This window comes from Strigops habroptila, chromosome 11, assembly GCF_004027225.2.
Source record: "Strigops habroptila isolate Jane chromosome 11, bStrHab1.2.pri, whole genome shotgun sequence".
Lineage (NCBI taxonomy): Eukaryota > Metazoa > Chordata > Aves > Psittaciformes > Psittacidae > Strigops > Strigops habroptila.
The window spans coordinates 1350354-1363841 of record NC_046360.1 but is presented as its reverse complement, the minus strand read 5'-3'; the positions used below and the strand labels follow the sequence as shown (position 1 = coordinate 1363841).

At 57.4% G+C, this 13488-nt stretch overlaps 1 protein-coding gene across 1 annotated transcript in view; it reads left to right on the top strand.

Annotated features, from left to right (window-relative positions):
- The first annotated feature begins 2279 nt into the window (after nucleotides 1-2279).
- Nucleotides 2280-13488, top strand: part of FAM222A (family with sequence similarity 222 member A) — a 28674-nt gene continuing 17465 nt past the window's right edge. Inside the window, exon 1 of the mRNA XM_030501097.1 lies at nucleotides 2280-2780. The gene's annotated coding sequence lies outside the window, so the exon portion shown is untranslated. The remainder of the gene's footprint in view (nucleotides 2781-13488) is intronic.

Genomic DNA, 13488 nt, shown 5'->3' with positions numbered 1-13488 from the left:
CCCCGTTGCCAATGCAGGAGGGCTGCGTGCAGGGCAGGAGGCAGCGATCCCAAATATCGATGCTGGCCCCGATCAATGCTATCTCCTTTTTCCATGCCTATGAGCTCATTGATTTTTTCTTTCGTTGTTGTTACCTCTCTGTTTATGTAATGTCTGAACTTTGCACAACTGAACCGTTTAATGTGCAGAAAAGAGCCCTGTTGCCATGAAAACGGACCTGCAAATGACAGCACGAATGCGGAGATATCCCTGTTTTATTGGGCCATACTGAATGTATTTTAACCTTGATAAGTCAATAACTTTTGGTACAAAAGGAACGAAAGCAGATAGGGCTTTCAGAGCCTTGAATGCATTTAAAGAGGAGAGTAATGGCCCGGTTTTAATCCCTTGGAAATCTTTCTCATTCTGAGGGTCAGTCATTTCCAGAGCACACTGACATTTTGGTCCAAGAATTACAGCGTGCATTTGTCAGGATGAGAGATGGAAATGCTCAGCGCTCTGATTGCCAGCTTCCCAAATAATGAGGTTAAATTAAAGGGACACCATCATCTTAAAGAGCAACTTTGGGTGGGCTCCCCGGTGCTGCAGGGGAAGGAGCTGCCCGGGGCCACCCCGGACCCAGCCAATGCATTATTTATTCGTGCTAAAGCAGAAGGACTTTTACAAATCTCCCTCCGCCAGCTTCCTTTTTGCAATTCAATCCCTCTGGATGTGGAAGCGGAGCCGGTCTCACTTTGCAGAGCTCATTCATTAGCAGATTAAGGCTCTCCTTGTGTTCCCAACATCGCCGGGTGAAATTTATGTTCCGGCAAAGTATTCACGGGTTTCCCTGAATCACAAAAGTGTTTTTCCTCTGTAAAGGCAAAAAAAAAATAGCAAAGGATGTAAATGGGGAGGTCAGAACTGCTTAATAGTATCTTCTTGAAGGCAGTGCCAAAACACCCACCTTTTGAAGTCGGCTGCTTCAAGATGGATCTCTTCCTCAGCAAAAACGCCGTCCCCCTTTCAAGTCCTTGTGAGTGACTTGAGGTGGTTAAAACATTTTCTGAGAAGAATGAGGGCTCCTTTTTGTATTCTTTTTCCTTGGTGCCGAATAAAAAGCCATCTTTCTTCCTGACTTACTAATAGCTTTGATTAAATTATCTTTGAAAAATCTAAGTGCTGCTCACAAATCTATAATGGTTTTATTCTTATCGCTGGCCTAGATTGCAACACAGAAAGCAGATAAATAAGCTGCAGAGAATGCACAAAGCCGCACAAGAACCTGCCAGATCCATGAGCTAAAAATGTTTGAACTGAAACAAATGAATAGTATGAATAGCCCTGCTCAAAGAGGGAATTGATTCAATATAACGTATTTTCACAGGGAGGATAATACGTGTTATAATTACACGGCGGAATCGCTCTCCTGAAAGCATATCTAGCTATTATTTTAATTTCTTGACTTTCAGCACTTGCTGGATCACGAGTGGAGACTGGATCTTCATGTGTTTGGAGATGTTCAGTCTCCCCAAATGGCTCTGCTCTGCTCCTGCACACCGAGGCCCTGTATGCCTGGGGAGCTGCTGGCGCTTCCCTGGACGGAGGAGCTGGGAAGGCCCAGAGAAAAAGCCAAATGGACCCAAAATCCCTCAAAGCTCATGGCTGGGAGGCAGGGAGGAGGGAGGCGGTGAGCCTCGTGGGCACACGCTGGGCTGGTTTGGGGGTGCTGGGTTGTATATGTGTGTGTGTGTGTGCATAGGGCTCCTTGTCATCATTATGGACAAGAGTGAACGGGTTGATTCTCAAAGTCCTCTCTGTCCGCCCTCCCTGTGGCAGGGGGATGCCCGGTTTGGGGATGGCATAAAGGACTCCAGGACTAGTGCTAACGAGGGCAGACTCAGCTGTAGCAGCGCTTGCCCTGGCTCAGTTGCGGCTGTGCCCATCACCAGTGTGGCCACAGCTCCCGGTTGGTGACGGCTGTCCCCGGGTGACCTCCAGCCGAGGTTTCGCCTCCTGTCTGCGGGAGGGCGGACGCGGAGAACCCGTCTCTGTGCCCTCGGGGGCTGCGGGAAGATCCCCGCCTTGACTCCCCCCTTAGGGACTACAACTCCCATGGCGCCCCGCGGCTCCGAGCAGCGGCCGCGGCGCGGCGGGGTTCGCGCGGGGCACGCCGGGAGCTGCAGTCCCGCTCCGCGCGTCCGCGGGCGCGCCCGCTTCGAAATCTCCCGCGAAAGGGGCGCGTGTGCGGGAGGCCCCGCCCCGCCCCGCAGGACGCGCGGCGGCGTCCCCTTGGTAACGCGCCGGGGGCGGGGCCGAGCCGCGTGCGGCCGCCGGGCCCCGCGCGGGGCGCTCAGTGTCGCCGCCGCCGCGCACCGGGCGGGAGCAGCGCCGGGGGCCGCGCCCGCACCGCCCCGCCGCCATGGAGCGCTGAGCCGCGGCCGCCCGCGCCCCGCTCCGGCCGCACCACGGGCACCGACCGGCGCCGCACAAAGGAGGCGGAGGAGCAGCAGCGGTGCGGGGGGATGCCCGCGGGGGTCCCCGAGCCCATCCGCGCGGGGCTTATTTTGGTTTAATTCAATTCTTTTACCGGATTTTTCGCCCTTCCCGTCCCCGCCGCCGCCGCCCCGGGGGCAGAGCGCCGGGAGCCGCCGCACGCTGGCCGCGCACGGGGCGGGGCGGGCCGCCGGCGGGGCGCGGGGCCGGGCGGGCGCCGCCGCTGGTGCTGCGCGGCCCGGGGGGGGCGGCCCGGCGAGCCCCGCACCGCAGCGGCCGGAGCCGGCCCGGATCCAGCTCTGACGGTAAACGGCGGCGAGCAACGGGGAGGGTGGGGGGCACCGGGGGTGGGAAATTACCGGCGCGGTGCGGGGGGGGGTGTGTGTGTGCAGCGGGGGACCGGGGGGCTCCGGCTCCCGGGGCGCATCGGAGGCGGCGCCGCCGCAGCGCGGAGCCCGGCGCGGCTCGGTTTCCCCCGGCCGCGCAGCCGCGGGGAAGGAACGGCGGGGTCGGAGCTGCCGCCGGCGGCCGGGGCCCGGCTCGCCCGTCGCTACCGGAGAGGAACGGGAACAACTTTTGGGGGTTTTTTTTCCCCCATTATTTTTTATTTTTAATTTTTTAATGGCTTTTTTGGGTCGTCCGACTCGTGAGTGGAAATAAAATATCCACGGGTGCCTCCACGAGGAAAGCTGAGACACTTCCACCGGAGCCGTCCGGGAGCTGCTGCCGCCGTCCCTTCCCGACCGGAAAAAAAGGGATTTTCTCCTCGCCCGGAGAAAGGGGACGCGGGGAAGAGCCCAACCGGGACACCGGGGCGGGATCCCCGCCGGTGCGGGTACCGCCGGTCACGGAGGAGCCGAGAGGAGCAGGACCCAGCAGCGATGCTTCACCGAGAATCCCGTCTCCCCGCCTGCCTCCACCGAGCAGAGCATCTGCGGGAACACGCACCTCCCGACACAAGCCCCGCTGCGGAGGGAGCATCCCTGTGGCATCATCTGGATCGCTGGGAATACGATTCAGCGGGGATGAGGCATCGTGGTTCCCGAGAGCTCATGGGCAGCACGGCCGGGCGTCCACCGGGGCCGAGCAGGCTGTGCCGCCCCTCCGGCTCGCTCCCGACCGAAACCGAGGTGTTCCCGGTGGCAGGTCAGCCCCGGCATCCCGATCCGGCTCCGGGGAGAGCCGCCAGGTTGCGGGAATTGAATGGCCGGAGAGGCAGGGCCTGGATGCGGGGAGCCGGCGGCAGCTCGCTGCAGGTGACACCGTGCCACGGCTTCGGCCCTGCGGGTTTATTCCCGGGAGAGGCGGTGCGGAAGTTTTACATCCGCTCGGTGTTTTCCAAGGGAGGAATTTGCTTGGCATCGGGCAGCAGTGGCTTGCCTGGTTCTGGTTGTTGGGGCACGGGTGGCTCTGTACGAAGGTTTTGGATATATATATGTGTGTGTGTGTGTGTATATGTGCATCCTCCTGCTATAGGGATGCTCCTGTTCAGAGGCTGCAGGCAGCTCGCCTGGGTGGGCGATGTGTTTCCGTGGAGGACAGACCGTTCTGGGCCATGGGGGTCTGCGGGCATGGGCAGAGCCATGTAGCCCCTTGCTAAGGAGTGTTCTGTGTCTTGCTCGGGGTGGTTTGGTGAGATTGGGCAGTTTTGTACCTTCCTCTGCCCCTGTGATGGGGTTTTCCCATCCGGTGTGCTGGGCACATGCCACCGCTCCAGTGCTCTGGTGGGACCGTGGCTGGCAAAGCCTTGGCGCATGGGCACCTGTGCGGGGATGTGAGGTGGGAAACATGCCTGGCAGAAGGTACGTGAGATCCCAGCTCCTCGGGAAGGACTTTTCCCATTAAGGATCCATAAAACTTTCAGGAGTGGATTTTCAGGTGCTGGGGTGAGCTGTGTGCTCGGATCAGGCTGCCTGGAGGCTGTAGCAGGAGAAGGAAGCTCTCGCCGCGGTGCCTTCTTCTGACCTTGTGTGTAGAGCAGGGGAAGATAAAGCCATTCCCTGGCTGCAGGAGCCTGGCTTGTTATCCCAGCTTTAGGAATGAGTGGGTCGGTACCAGTGGGGCATGGAGCAGTGCAGGCTGCCAGAGGAGCTCGTTTCAGCTGAGGTCATCATTAAAAATTGAGATATCTGATGTGAATATTTATCCCCAGGCTGGAGCAGAGAAGCCCACGGGGGGAGGAGGTGGGGCGGCTGCTGCTGGGGGACAGAGCCACATCACCTCGGTTTTTAAGCCCCTCTGGTTATCCATCTTATTTTATGCCTAGAACACACATCCACCTCTGAGGAGCCTGTTCCCTCCTGGTGCTGTGTTTTAGTCGCAGGCTCCTGCCCTGCTCAGGAAGGGCTCTGGGTCTCAGGACCGAGGGTCTCTGGTGTCCCACGACCCCGCAGCAGAGGTCCACACCGAGCTGCTCCCCCGTGCCCACAGCATTAGTGCCGGGCTTTGCATCCCTGCCAGGCAGCTCAGTTCATTTCGCCTGAAGCGGGTTTCCCTGCATGGCCTGAACTTGTGCTGGGAAATCTGCGGTGAAGCCTAAATATTCGGTGGGATCCAGCCCACCCCGCACCCTCCTGCTGCCAGGTACCAGGGGCAGGGGTGCGGGTCCGGGGCGATGGGGAACAGAGCAGGACATCTTTCCCGGCAGGATGCGGTCCTTTGGGGTGGTGTCTGGTGCTGGGGGGGTCCGCGGACGGTGCCCCCCCGCAGGGATGCTGCAGCTGGTGGGGGGGGCCCGGGGGCTGCACCTGCAGGACCCCGCTCCCGGCCCCGCCGGCATCTGCCGCCGCATGTCCGTCTGCAGCGGGCGCATGCATGCAAAGAAATAAGACATTTCTTTCTCTTCTGCCTGCGCATTCCTCAAAAAGCTAATATTCATGAAAGGTAATTCAATCAAACCACGATGCCTATCAGCTAATGCAGCAAAGCTGGCGCAGGGGTGAGAATGGGAGCCAGGAACACAAAAGCCCTGTTTTATTACCTCCTGCTTGCCTGAGAATTGCTTTTCTCCCTCGAGTGAGCCGGCTAAAGCTGGCTTTATTATGTTAACCTATTTGCGTGTCAAGAGCTATTGTGCCTCTCTTTATCTGTGTTTGTATTTGCTCGATGCAGGGAATAAAAGGACGAGGCGAAAATGGATGGCTGGTCAGTGCTTTGCACTCTGGGGGCACTGATTGGTTGCTAAGTGATTTGCATCCCCGGTAATCGCTTTTATCTCGGAAGGATGTCGTGTATAATTATAAGCCTACTGACATCTTTTGAAATCTGCCTAATGGGTGTTTTTAATTTACATGGGAAGCAGGGGCTATTTGTGTTGCTCTGATTACAGGTTGTGTGCGAGTGTATGGTTTAAAATATAGATATTTCCGTAGACGTGGGGGACTGTGAGTGACGAGGCTGTGATTTTTGGCGAGTCCCTGCTCTCCCAGGGACGGGTGCAAGAGCAGAAGTCACCAGGCGTGAGTTTGGGGTTTAATCTCTTAGCACACCACTGTGCAGCCTGGGGTGCTGCTGGGCTGGGTTCCCATAGTCACCCTGTGAAACCAAACTCCCCTCTTCAGCCTAGGACAAGGTTTTGGGGAGGGTCATGCAAGTGAGCCCTGCTCCGGGCACCCAAGGCAGCGTGGTGGTGATGGTGGTGCTCAGGGTGGTGTGGGGATATGGCAGTGCCAGCGGTGGGGAGCCCAGGCTCAGCCCCCCATGCACAGAGTGCTGGTGCTTCCCGGTGCCGGGGGGTCAATGTTTGCCCGATGCTCTGGTTGAGCCGTGCTAAGTGGTGGTTCTGCAGAGCTGTGTGATCCTGTGCCTGTAGTGGAGCTGCAGCTGGTGGGTTCACATGGAGCCACCGTGTTTGCTCATGGCAGATAAAGCTCCTGGTGACCTGCGGTCCCATTGCCAGCCCTGGGCACCTGCACCCAGCCTGCTCCCAAGGGGGAGCCACACCAGAGCTTCCTGATGTATTAATGGGGCTCTGGTGTGCAAATGGGGTGTGCTACTGGGGTTGGGGCATTGGCAGTGCTGTGGGTGCATCGCTTGGGTGGGTAGTGGGATGTGGGTGCTCTGAGACTATCCCAGATGTGCTCGGATATGGAGGAGCCTCGGGGTGCAGAGCAGGAGCGCAGTGCCATGCCGGTTGTGCACTTGGCTTTCCTGCTTTCTTGCCTTCATGCTGGTAAATCAATGTGGTGCCTTGGGGTGGAAGGCTGAAGTGGAGGTTACGGAAAGATAAGGGGTGTTGGGGTCCCTCTTGAGGCTCTGTGTGCATTTTAAACATGCAGATATCCTGATGTGAGGTGGGTGCTCGTGATGGGCGCAGGGGCTGTGCTCCCTCTGTAGCGGTGCTAGTGTGGGTGAGGGCGCAGAGCAGAGCCCAGGGGGCAGCTCACCCACAGGGACAACTTGGACCATCTACCTTCCTCCTCCTCTTCCATTAAAGACCACAACGGAGCCTCAAGTGCACCCAAGCGCATTCCCCAGCTCCCTCTGGCCACGTACAAGGTGACCCCATCAATTTGCAGGACTGAGGCAGTTTGATGGCACCGTGGGCAGCACTGGGGTGGGGAACACGGGGCATGGGGGAAGTGTTGATATGGTGCAGTGAGCACCACCAGAGCCGGTGCCCTGGACCCGGGCGCTGCGCCCTCCCGCACGGGTCCTGTCGCACCCGTCCCGGCTGGCGAGCGGCGCCCGCACCACTATTTATGGCTGGCTGTAAACAAACTCCCAATGAAAGAAAGTTAATGACCTGAGACTGACAGGAGCCTGCTGGGAGTTTTTATAGCCCCTGGGACTCCTTTCGCTAAAGAGAGAATACATCAGCGGGTTAACCCAAACCGGCGAGAGCCGCGTGGCGCGGGGGCCAGGGGCAGCCCCAGCGTGGGGATGTGTGTCGGAGGGGCTGGCCCTGTGTGAGGAGGGGGGTTTGGTGGTGGGACTTGTCTCTGGACCCTCTTCCCCTGTGTGAGACCAGGGTGTGCAGCCCCTTCTCGCCCCATCGAGGGAAGGCATGTCCCAGGGTCGGGGGCTCTCCGAGGCTGTCACCCTCTGCCTCTCATAGGTCATTTCTGCTAGAGCAAGGGCTGGCTTAGTGTCGCTGGTAACCACACACTAATAAAGCCTTAATACCCTGCAGCGGGGAGGTTTTGCTGTCAGAGAGAAATATTCACATTGCTGCCAAATTCAGCCTTGGTTGCACAACAAGAGTGCTGTGGGGGAGACGTGAATGATGCGGCGTGGGGTGCTCTGCAGCCCCCCTGTTTAATGCTGTGTCCCGGCTCATTGCAGGGTGGGAATGTCGTGGTCGGTGCTCTCGGGGAGGATGGGATGGTGCGCATGGCGCAGGGTGCCCCGCTCGCTGCCTGCTCCCTTCCCTGCAGCCTCCATCTGCACGCGACGCTTGATTTACCGAGAAGAGCTGGCAGTTAAACCTGACAAATTGAAGGCGGTTTTAAGTGGCTCAGGTTAATTAATAGTCAGGGAAGTATCAATTTTTTAAGGGGTGCTCTTGGCTTGCAGGGAGAGCTGGAGCTTGACTTTCCCTTTGCAAAGTAACGCCATCTGCGTGGGTCCCCCGGGCAGGGGGATGGCACTGGGCTCGGTGGCATCGCTCTTCGGTTTCTGACCCACAGCCTTGTATTTCTGCTTAAATATCTCCCCTTGTGTGGCTGGTGAAGGAGGGATGGGGTCACCCTCATGGCTGCAGCACCAAAGCCGCACTGCCCATCTCGGTGCCCTTTGGGGTCTGGTTGTCCTCTCTCTTTCTGTGTCTGGTCCTGCTGTTGCTGGGGTTTGTGCCATGGCAGCACCGTAGCGCACAGCCGCGGTGCTCCGCTAACCGCAGTGCTTTGGCCAGTGGCTGTGGTATTCTTACCGCTATGGGGGACCCACAGTGAGCACCAGCATTAATAGAACCATCAGGCTCCATCGGGGGCTGGGACTGGGAGTTGATGTGGATGAACAGAAGCAGCATCCACTCCCCTTGGTTCATGCGTGCTTGATGCAGATGCTCACATCTGCTCACATCTGGTGAGCTTGAGGCATGGGGTTGCTGCTCAGGGTTCAGATTTTAAAAACATAATGAAATAAGCTTAAATTTCCCTGTAAGAAGATGACTTAGTGCTGTGGTGGTCTCGCTGTGCAGGGATGGGCACCTCCAGGCTGTGTCTGGGCTGGGTCCCAGAGCAGCACAAAACCTTTGCTGGAACACGTGCTCCATCTTTCTCAGCATAGACTGGGATGGAGGTGGAAGCGGTGGTTTTTCAGCAGCCCTAATGCTTGGGAATATGAGAGATTAAGGTTAGTGACCATTTTTTAACTCAATAAAGGGGGAAGACAAGCTGGAGTCTGCAGTCCAGAGATATAATTAGTTCGCAGCAGTGGTGCTTTCTTGATTTAGCTTCAGAGAGCAGAACAAGACAAGGATGTTATACCCAATTAGCAATAACATACAGGCTGAGCCTCGCTAGGTGAGATAACAAGCCAGTTTTATAGCTCTTCTTTACAGACTTTTTTTGTTGGCAAGGGGGGAAAGGAGGAGAGGGACCGAGCCTTTATTCCTTTTCATCTGGGAACTATTATTAGTGAGCTCAGAAAGCCCAAAGCTGAGTGATACATTGGCCAACGCAGATGATGAAGAGCCTGGAGCTCTGTCTGTCCCAGCGGGCTGCGTGGTGGCCCTGGAGAAGGCTGCGTGGGTGCCAGCCATGGCAAGAACATGGCCAAGGGCCACCCACACACCCTGGATGTGTCTTATCTGCTGCTGCGAGGGTTTATGGCACGTGGATGGGCAGCAATTATCCCTGCCCAGAGGGGGCCTGGTGCGTGTGGGGCGGCCATCGGTGCTGCAGTGTCCCCCATCCCCATTGATGTGACCTGAGCCGTGTCCCCCATCCCCATTGATGTGACCTGAGCCGTGTCCCCATCCCCACCAGTGTGACCCTGAGCCGTGTCCCCTGCGGGGTGACCCCCAGCCACGTCCTCTGCGCAGCCCCGGTCAGATGCCGGCTGCCAGTGCCACGTTCCCACTTTGTGTTGCGGATCAATACCATTGATTTTTCCTCCTGTGTAAACCTGGATGGGTCGGGGCTGCGGAGGGGAGGGGTTTGTGTGTGTCTGGCTCTGGCTCTGCCGCGGTTGGAGCATCCCGTGCCCGTGTCTGCAGCCCACCCATCCTCCCCCAGGCCTCTCTGCAGCGTGAAACTCAAGGACACCCAAAGCACCGGCCTTGTGAAAAGTCTGAGAAACTCAGGTTTCGTTAATTAGCTTTTACTAATGAGCTCTGCTGTTCATGAGGGGGTTGCAGGTGGCTCTCCCTTCTCCTTGCTCTCACCATCAGCCCCTCCTGCAATGCTTGATGAGGACATGGTTGCCAGTGGGGTCCCAGATTTATCTGGGGCACCCATGGGAGCCGGGTGGCCCAGTGCTTCCCTTAGGGCACCGCCAGTGTGGGGACATCACAGGGTGGGGGAAATCCTCCTGGTGCCCCCTCACCCTTCAGCCACCCCTTGCCATGGGGCAGAGCCAGGGGCTGGGGCAGGAGCATCTCCCCTTGCGCAGGCAGGATGGATGGGGACAGGGATGGTGGGGACAGCCTGACCCTCATCCCCACGTTGAGAAGCCGCATTACTGCTCTCCGGCCTTATTAACACCCCTCAATAATCATCAGCTCTCGTCGTAATCATTGAGACTATTAGAAAGAAATGTTGGCTCGCAGCTCATGTCAGACTTTGCGTTCTGCTTTGCAAACGCGCACAATTAATGCCAATCAGGCGGGGGAGCAGCCAGCTCGCAATCACGGCTGCTCCGGCGCGGCTGTCAGCGCGTCCCAGCCCGCCTGGTACATTTTCATACAATTGCTATAAACATCGGAGGGGAAACTCCACGTTCTTCGCCAGCCGCGGGTATTGTTCTCTGTTCCTTTTAATTACTCGCCATTCAGCAGCTCATCCGGCCTCGGATCGGTGCGGGGAGAGCAGGGCTTTGTAAAGCAAATAGGTAAATCTCAGCCATGCCTGGTTTTCCCATGCAGGGGCTGCATTAGGTTGTCTGCAGCTAAAGAAGAAAAGCCTCGTTAATTCTTTGTCTTTTTCTTCTTCCCCCCCCATTGCATTGTTTTCTCCCCATAGGGGCACAGGCTGGTCCCTTGCACCCAGGGAACCCCAAAAGCAGGGTGAGCTCAGGAGAAGTGGAGGAGGAAGAGCTGGAATTACTTGACCGGATGGTGGTATAATCCTTGTTACAAAAGTACACATCAATTATAAGAATTCCTACAGTAATCTTAGAAATCTATCTTTTCTGCTGAACCAGCTCATTAAGGAGCACCATTCATTTCCATCTCTCTGGGTGAGAAGGGTTTAAATCTCCAGAGCTTTGTATTACCAAATAGACTGAGGGTGATGGACTCTCGTTAAATATTAAAAGAATGAAGTTGATTTTTATTATTTTTTCCCTTTTTTCCCCCTCTTTTGCTCCAGAGTGACAGTGCAGACGAAGCATAAGGAGGCGAGGCTGGGGGTCCCTGCCATGAATAGCTTCCCCATGTGTCAGTGGGGTGATGCTCAATGGGTGCCTTTGAGGACCCCACAGCTCCCCTCATCCAGGGACACCAGCCAGTGCCATGGAGGAGGGAGGGAGGTTTCCTCAGGCCACCCTGGCAAGCTCCGGAGCCTGCGCCAGGCCCGGGCACCGGCACAGGCAGGGCTTTTGTGTGCCGGGGGGCAGCGGCCGGCTGTGGGGCGAGGGACGGGCACAGAGCCCCTTTGTGTGCAGCTGCACCCCGCGGCAGCGGCGACGGGGCAGGATGCGGGGATGGGGAGCAGCGGTGGCGGTGGGGAGCTGGTACCCGGGGATGGGGAGCAGGATGCAGGGATGGGAGCAGGACCCAGGGCCGGCCGGGGTCGAGGGCGGCGCAGGGCGATGTGTGCGCTGCTGCCGAGGCTCTGTGCAAACACGTTAATTTGTTTTCTTTCTTGCCTCGCCTTTCAGGGTAATTGGTTGCATTTGAAGCCTTTGTGAAAGCCTTTGATTATAGTAATTTCAGCAGCGCGATCTACCCTGGATTCCTTCGTCAGATTCTTTCACAGCCCCGGCGCTCGGGGCTGTAATTACCGAGCGGCGCACGCCGGGCTGCGGTGCATGGTGCAGCCGGACGGGCTGGGCATGGCCACCACGGTGCTGCCACGGTCACCACGGCCACCCCAGGCCCCCCGTCACAGTGGTGAGACCCCGGGATGGGGCAGGAGGAGCCGGGCTGGGTGCTTGGGAGCTTTGGTCTCTGCAGTGTTGAGTCTGTTTGGTCTCAGATGGGGATGTGGGTGCTGCACACACCCAGGCCATGGATGGGACCCAGGCTGGGCTCCTGGTTGATTGGGGTTCAGGGTGATTTAATTGCTGCTCTGGGAGGCCTCCATGGGGCCACTTGGCTTTTCTGATGGTTTGATCCTGCATCTCTGCTGGGACTGGTACCAAAATCCCACAAGTATCCCAAGGATGCTCTTGCTGCTTGGGGCAGTGGGCAGCTCATGGGCTCATCCCTCTGTCCCCTCTCCCTCCATCTGTGTGCAGGGTGGAGGCATGGTGTGACCGTGTTGAATGAGTGAGGTTTTGCTTCAAAGCCTCCGCAGGGCAGTGTGTTGCTCCTATGGGGTACCAAATTAGACGGGATACGCACATACAGGCAGATCCTGCCTGCACACTGCACCGGGATCCTGTTGGGACCCTGGTGCATGCCAGCAGAGCCAGGCTCTGCAGAAAACCACCAAAAGAACCCAAGCGGGGCCCTGACCTTTGCTAACGGGGCTGTTCCCCCCCTCCTCGCTGCTGGCATTGCGTTCTCAGCCCCACGTAATGACCTTCTCTGCAGCGGCGTGCCAGCGTCTGCCACTTCCAATTACCCACGCCTGCTCAGCCCACGCTCCTCCCCGCAGCAGCACGGGGGACTCTTCCTCCCTAGGAGGATGGCGGTGGGTTTGGGGTCATTGCATCAGGGTCCATCACTCTCCCTGCTCAGGGACCCTCATGTGGTGCTGCCCAGGGCTCCGGCTGCCCAGCCTCGGGGCACTGGAGACATTTGGGTTTCCAGAATCATTATTAACCTGTTCGAGAGCTGTTCCCGCTTGCAGCTAAAATAGATCTTTAATCTCTGCTCAAAATAGCTCATTTGATGAGAGGCCTCCTTAAAGCTGACACATAAATTTAACCAGGCTGCCCGAGCCCTGCGCGAGGATGTCTGCAAACGCTCAACAGCACTCGAATTGTTGGGGTTTTTAATTCCATCATTACGGACACATCTCATACCTTCATTCTTCCATCGGATCACTTGTAGTGGTTGAGAAGCAATTTGCCTGTGTCCTCTGCTGTGTCCCCATCCCAGCCCCTCTTGCAAGCTAAGGGACATTTTGGGGTGTTTTTTGGTGTTGGTTTTCTTGAAGGGGTTTCTCCTTGGAGCTCCTGCGGGAGCATCTCCATTGGGATGTGCACCTGCATCTGCACTGGGACGTGCACCCCCTCCATCAGGTTCTCCCTGCAGGCTCTGTCTTGCAGGATGGGGCATGATGGAGGAGTTGGGAGGTGAGGCACCCCCGGGCATACAGCTGCGTGGGGTCAGACCCTCAAGCTGAGGGCACAGCTCTGTGGGGTGCCAGTTGGGTCCTGGGCTCACCCCGGTTACCTTCCCCATAGGACACAGGTCACTTTCCCAGTGCCTCACTGCCCTGCACCCCAGCGAGATCCTGAGCAGCAAAATAATCACTTCCAGCATCATTATCCGTTGCAAACCCCAGCTTCCAATTTTAATCAGAGGAGCTGGTGTTGCTTTAAGATCCACGGGTTTTAAAGATCACAAGAGGGGTTAGAGAAAATTACCCTTGACTCTTACATGCTAATGTAATCTCTAACCAGATCTGCAGCACTGCAGCTAAAATTGCTTTTTAGATTAACATTTAATTATTAACAGGGCCCCCTGAAAGGCCCGGGGCTGGAGTGCGCGGAGGGGAGTGGATTAGCGGGGTGGGATGG